Source organism: Aethalodelphis obliquidens, unplaced genomic scaffold (genome assembly GCF_003676395.1).
Source record: "Aethalodelphis obliquidens isolate GAN/ISIS:26980383/991018 unplaced genomic scaffold, ASM367639v1 scaffold46, whole genome shotgun sequence".
Classification (NCBI taxonomy): domain Eukaryota; kingdom Metazoa; phylum Chordata; class Mammalia; order Artiodactyla; family Delphinidae; genus Aethalodelphis; species Aethalodelphis obliquidens.
The window spans coordinates 2,193,625-2,199,624 of NW_020837990.1; positions in this window are offsets into that span (position 1 = coordinate 2,193,625).

The window sequence follows — 6,000 nt, forward strand, 5'->3', positions numbered from 1 at the left end:
GCATTGGCAGGTGAAATCTTAACCACTGTACCACAGGGAAGTCCCTCTAAGCAGCTTTCACACACTGATTTTTCCATATGTAAGGATAACCATACAGATATAAGAATATATATCTATATCTATTTATATCTATCATCTACTTATTATCTATCTATCTTTAGAATATATAAATCTAAATTCCAGGCACCATAACAGAATTTCTGAAGACCCTTGGCCCTCATTCATTCACTGATCATGTTTTGAGGGCCTACAATATGCTGGGTTTTTTTTTTTTTCAAGTTTGACATGTCATTTATTAACCAACGTAATGAGTCTTTTTTTTGGAGTATAATTGCTTTACAATGTTGTGTTAGTTTCTGCTTTATAACAAAGTGAATCAGTTATACATATACATATGTTCCCATATCTCTTCCCTCTTGCGTCTCCCTCCCTCCCACCCTCCCTATCCCACCCCTTCAGGCGGTCACAAAGCGCCGAGCTGATCTCCTCGTGCTATGCAGCTGCTTCCCACTAGCTATCTACCTTACGTTTGGTAGTGTATATATGTCCATGCCACTCTCTCGCTTTGTCACAATTATGCTGGGTTTGATAGGAGCTGGGAGATGATGAGCAAAATCTGATGCATGAGCCCGAGGAGACCACCGTGGAGAGGAGGACACAGGCAGGCACAAGGCAGAAAGACTGCAGTGAAGTGAGGGGGTAGAAGTGCACACAGATATGATGGGCCACCTGAGGCTGGCGCCAGACCCACAGGATGGGACAGCGATCAAAGGAAGCCTCTGCAGAGCTGCGTCATGAATGATTTCAAGTAGCTGCATGGGGTTAGGGCTGCCATGGGGGATGGGAGCATGTCAGGCAGAGGGGGCACCCAGAAAACATGAAAGTGGGCCAGGTCCTGACACATTCACTCAGGGACCCCAGAGTTGTTTGGTGTGACTGGAGCTTAGGTATGAGGAGGTAAGGAGAAGGTGCATGAATTGGTGAGGCTGAAAGCCAGACAGCCTGACAGCGCCCAGATCAGGAAGGGCCCCAGGAGCCTGCTAAGGGGGGCGACATTTCATCCTGAAGGCAATGGGGGACAAAGGATGGATGTTAAGAGGAGGGATGGTGTCATAATCTTAAAATATGTCTGCAAAGTCTGTGGCGCTGTTGTGACTTCGGAAAATTAACACTTTGTTCAGTAGAGCCCTGGGATGTCGGTCAGTGAGCTGAGGTTCCAGAAAAGACCACAAAGGAAATGAAGCAGAGAAGCTTATTGCTCCCAGGTCCTGGAGCCCTCTTGGAGGGGCTACGCAGGGAGGTCAAAGCGGGGTGCAGGCAGAGAGAGCGGCAGGGCCTCGGGTGTGCAGAGGGAGGACTTTGGGGTTCCTGAGCTAAGGCTGGATTGGACAAGTCAAACCAAAACGTGTGAGATTTTGGTAAGCTCCAGGGGGCACACGAGGGGCAGGCCCTGGGAGGTGGAGGAGACTGTGGCTCACAAGGCCTGCTTGGGAAGTCATATTAGGAACTTACTTTGCATATAACCCTGTGGGCTGTTTTCTAGGGCAGTTCTCTAGGGCATGAGCTTGCACGAGGGGCTAATGTTCGTTGAACGTCCCACAGGACGCTTGGCCAAATAAAACAGATGCCGAGGCAGCAATGGCAGAGAACAGTTCTCTAAACTCTAGACAGATGCTCTTCCTTTCCAAAGAGAAAGTCTAATTCAACTCCTCCTGTAAGTGAGTCAGACTTAGTGACTCACATCTATTCAATAAGAAGTGGTGGAAATGACACTGAATGATTTCCAAGGCCATAAAGCTTCCAACTGGCTCTCCCTCAGGACTCTTTTTTCTCCCCGCTCAGTGCTCTTGACCTCGGAGCACTGGGCCACCACGTAAGAAGTATGGCTACCTTGCAGCTGCCACACTGGAGGGACCACAAGTAGAGACCATATAAAAATAGAGAGGGCTGCTCAGGGAGTCCCCAGCCTTTTGAGTCCTCCCAGGCCAGGTTCCGGTCATGGGAGTGTGCAAGCCTTCAGGTTACCCCAGTCCCAGCTACTGTCTGACAGCCACCATGGAGAAGTTCTGAGTGAGAGCTATTGCAGCTGAGCCCAGTCAGACTCCAGGACCAGAGAAATAATAATCATAGATCATTGCTATTGTTTTCAGCCACTCTTTTAGGTTGTTTATCCCATGGGAATACATAACTAATGCAGTTGGCGTGCTGGGACTTGCAGTTTAGAAATGCACTCTGGTTGCAGGGTGAAGATTGCAGACAGAGAGAAAAGAGCCATGTGGGGAAGAAATACTGAGCTCTGAAGCCAAAAGACTCCAGAAACTACCTGGACAACCTGTCGGCCCTTCCTGATTTGGGAGTTCCCCAGGTATTGCAGGAGCTGTCTGATCAGCACTCTATCTATGGGGTTACTGAAAACCTATTTTAACCCAAGAGAAACCAACCAGTGGAGGCCTCTGGGGCCAAATCAGCTTGGCAAGTTGGGAGGCTTGGTCCATATTGGGGTCTGTTTGGCTCAGGCTGGTCACCTGCTGGAACAATGTAGCCTGTAGCTGAGGACGGAGGCTCTCACACACAGTCACACAGGGAGAACAGGGGACCCAGAGTATGGCCAGACCACAACAATCCGTTGTGTAGCATTGGCTTTGTACCAGGCATAGTTCTGAATGCCGTACATACACGGAGATGACCAGTAGAGGTCAGTAGAGTCGGTCAGCATCTTAGTCTTTCTGAGCTGCTGTAACAAAAATACTACAGACTGGGTGGCTTCAACAAAAAGCACTCATTTCTCACAGTTCTGGAGGCTAGGAAATCCAAGATCAAGGCACCAGCAGATTAGGTGTCTTGTGAGGGCCTGCTTCCTGGTTCATAGCCAGGCTGTCTTCTTACTGTGTCCTCACATGGCAGAAGGGGCAAGAGAAATCTCTGGGGTCTCCTATATAAGGGCACTAATCTCATTCATGAGGGCTCCACCCTCATGACCTAATCACCTCCCAAAAGCCTTACCTCCTAACACCATCACACTAAGGATTAGGTTTCAACACAGGAGTATTGGAGGGAACACAAGCATTCAGAGAAGTCAGGATGGAGTGAGAGACACTCCCTTCCAGGCAGTGAGGGGCCTGGAATTAATGCAACAAGGTCCAACATGGGCGAGCAGGCCTGAGTCAGTCTTTGCCAAGATCTTGGCTTCACATCCTGTACCAGCTTATCCCTTCATATTAAGGCAGATGATTCTTTCAAGAGCTTTCATCTAACAGAAAAGACTGAGGGAAATTTTCAGCATTTTCTCTTGTGAGAGCTCCTGAAATGGGCTCTTCATGGGTCTGCACTCTAGCCCCTCCTCCATATATGGTCCACATAGGGGGACTATCAAAACAGATGGCATATCTCCCCTCCATTAAGATCGGCCAAAGCATTCCATGTCTGGAGGATAACTTTAAACTTTTTAAGACCAAATTCAGGATCTCCTGTGAGTTTCTCATTCTCCACTTTCTTTAGCCCCCTCTGCCTCTACCTCCTTCCATTCATCCGATGTTGCAGCCTCATAGGATTAGTGTGTGGACACATCCTAGGGTCCCATTCATGCTTATTCCACCATGCCTTGTCCCTCCATTTGCTGTAAATCAAAATCTTTCTCATCCTTCAGGATCAAGCTTCATTGCTACCTCCTCTGTGAGACTTTTCTGATCCCTTATTAAAAATTAAATGTTCCTCAATCGCACTTCTGGGCATAAATCCAAAAGAAATCAGGATTTTGAAGTGATATCTGCACTCCCACATTTATTGCAGCATTATTAATTTTTGTTTTTGGCTGTGCCACGTAGCTTGTGGGATCTTAGTTCCCTGACCAGGGACTGAACCCGGGCCCTCGGCAGTGAAAGCATGGAGTCCTAACCACTGGACAGCCAGGGAATTCCCAATTGGAGCATTATTCAAATAGCCAAAATGTGGAAACAACAAAAGTGACAAAAGATAAACAGATAAAGAAAATGTGGTATATTTACAAAATGGAATATTATACAGCCTTAAAAATATAAATCCTGCCATTTCTGACAACGTGGATGAACCTGAAGGACATTATCGCTAAATGAAATAAGCCAGACAAAGAAGGACAAACACTGCATGATTCCACTTATATGAGGTATAAGACATAGCCAAACTCATGGAAGCAGAGAATACAACAGTGGTTGCCAGGGACTGGGTGGTGGCGGAATGGGGAGTCATTGTTTAATGGGTATAAAGCTTTAGTTATGTTAGATGAGTGAGTTCTAGAGATCTGCTGTACATTATAGTGTCTGTAGTGAACAAATATGGTGTTGTGACTTCAAAATTTATTAGGAAGGTAGATTGCATGTTAAGGGTTCCTACCACAGAAAACAAAGGGACACAAGGAAACTCTGGGACGTGTTGGGTATGTCTATTACCTTGATGGTGGTGACGGTATCACGAGTGTTTGCATATGTCCAAACTCATCAAATGGCACACATTAAAGACATGCTGTTCTTTATCAATTACATCTCAGTAAAGCTGTTAAAAAATTAGTTGTTCCCTTTGTGCTTCCAAAGCAGGTTGCTTCATCTCTCTCATTGCTCTTACTCTGCCTCGTTCTGTAGTTATCTGTTTACTTCTCCGTATTCCCTTACTCAGCTGGGAGCTCCTTGAAAGAAGGGTTTTTTCCCCCTTATTCATCATTGTATTTCTCCAGTGCCTAGTAAAGTTACTGGCACAAAGTAAGTTGTCAGTAAATTGAATTTGCAGGGGGAAGGACCAGATATGAGAGAAGGGGGGATGGGGTGGGTTTAAGTTTTCAGTTCTCCTTGACTCCATGGATGGATGAAACGACTCTGCCTGGCTACTTAGCACCTGCTTGGTACCACCTGTATACACCTAGGGATCCTCTGGGGTCAGCATAATGGCCCCTACCTCTCTTCTAGATACCAATCTGCCTACCTGTGCTGGGTAGTCCACAGTGGAGCTTTGGCTGTGATCTGAAGTGGATTTGAGGGAGTTTGTTCAAGAGATCATCTTCTACAGCGTTGACTGTATCTCCTTTGCCAACCCTAGGAGAGGATGAAGCATTTTCAGTTTTGGCCAGAGATTCACACTTAGATCCCCACGTTGCACTAATATTTCACTCATCCAGTTTTGACTTCTAGAGTTCTCGAGTGTTTGTAGGGTAGCTGTGAACCTAGAAGGAAGCAATGTAAAATGGCTAGAAAATAGATTTCACACAGCGTGTATCCTTCACTTTCTGTTTCAGCATTGAATGGAACCACCTTCAGGTCTGTTTCCAACATTTTTTTGTAGCCTAAGGGAGTTGATTTGATTCTCTGATGTCTTGTGATGGAGTACGGACAGCAGAGATGGAAGTGAGGAATTGCCTACGGTGACATCCTCAGAAATGGCCAGAGGGAATTCCCTAGAGGTCCAGTGGTTAAGACTCAGCGCTTCCATTGCAGGGGTTTTGGGTTCGATCCCTGGTTGGGGAACTAAGATCCCACACAAGCCTTGTGGCTTGGCCAGGAAAAAAAAAAAAAAAGCCAGAGACAGAAAGAACAGGGTGACATCCCCAAGAGCAAGAGGCGTTATCTTGTTTAGGGGGAAACCCATCTAATTTAACCCCAAGTCATGAAGAGAAGTCAAATGATTGCTTGTTCTGCTCAAGAAAGTAGGAACATATGTGATATATTTTAGAAATATTTCCAAATTAATTTAAAAATAAATAAATTAAGGTTATATGCATATAATGTCATAACTGTTGTTGTCCAAACTCAGGAAAGCTCTGTGATTAAAAAGATACACCACAGCAACTAAAATAGTTCTAAAATCATAGCATTTCACTCGCATGTCTCATGTACAAGAGGGTGAATGTGTAGATTGCAGCAAAACTTCTAACCCCTTATAACTTGCCTCAAAATAAGGGTTTTCACCCTTTTCTTACTCTACCCCTCCCCTCCTCCTCTGCCCCCCAGCTCTGCCTCCTACTGGATTCTCATTCTT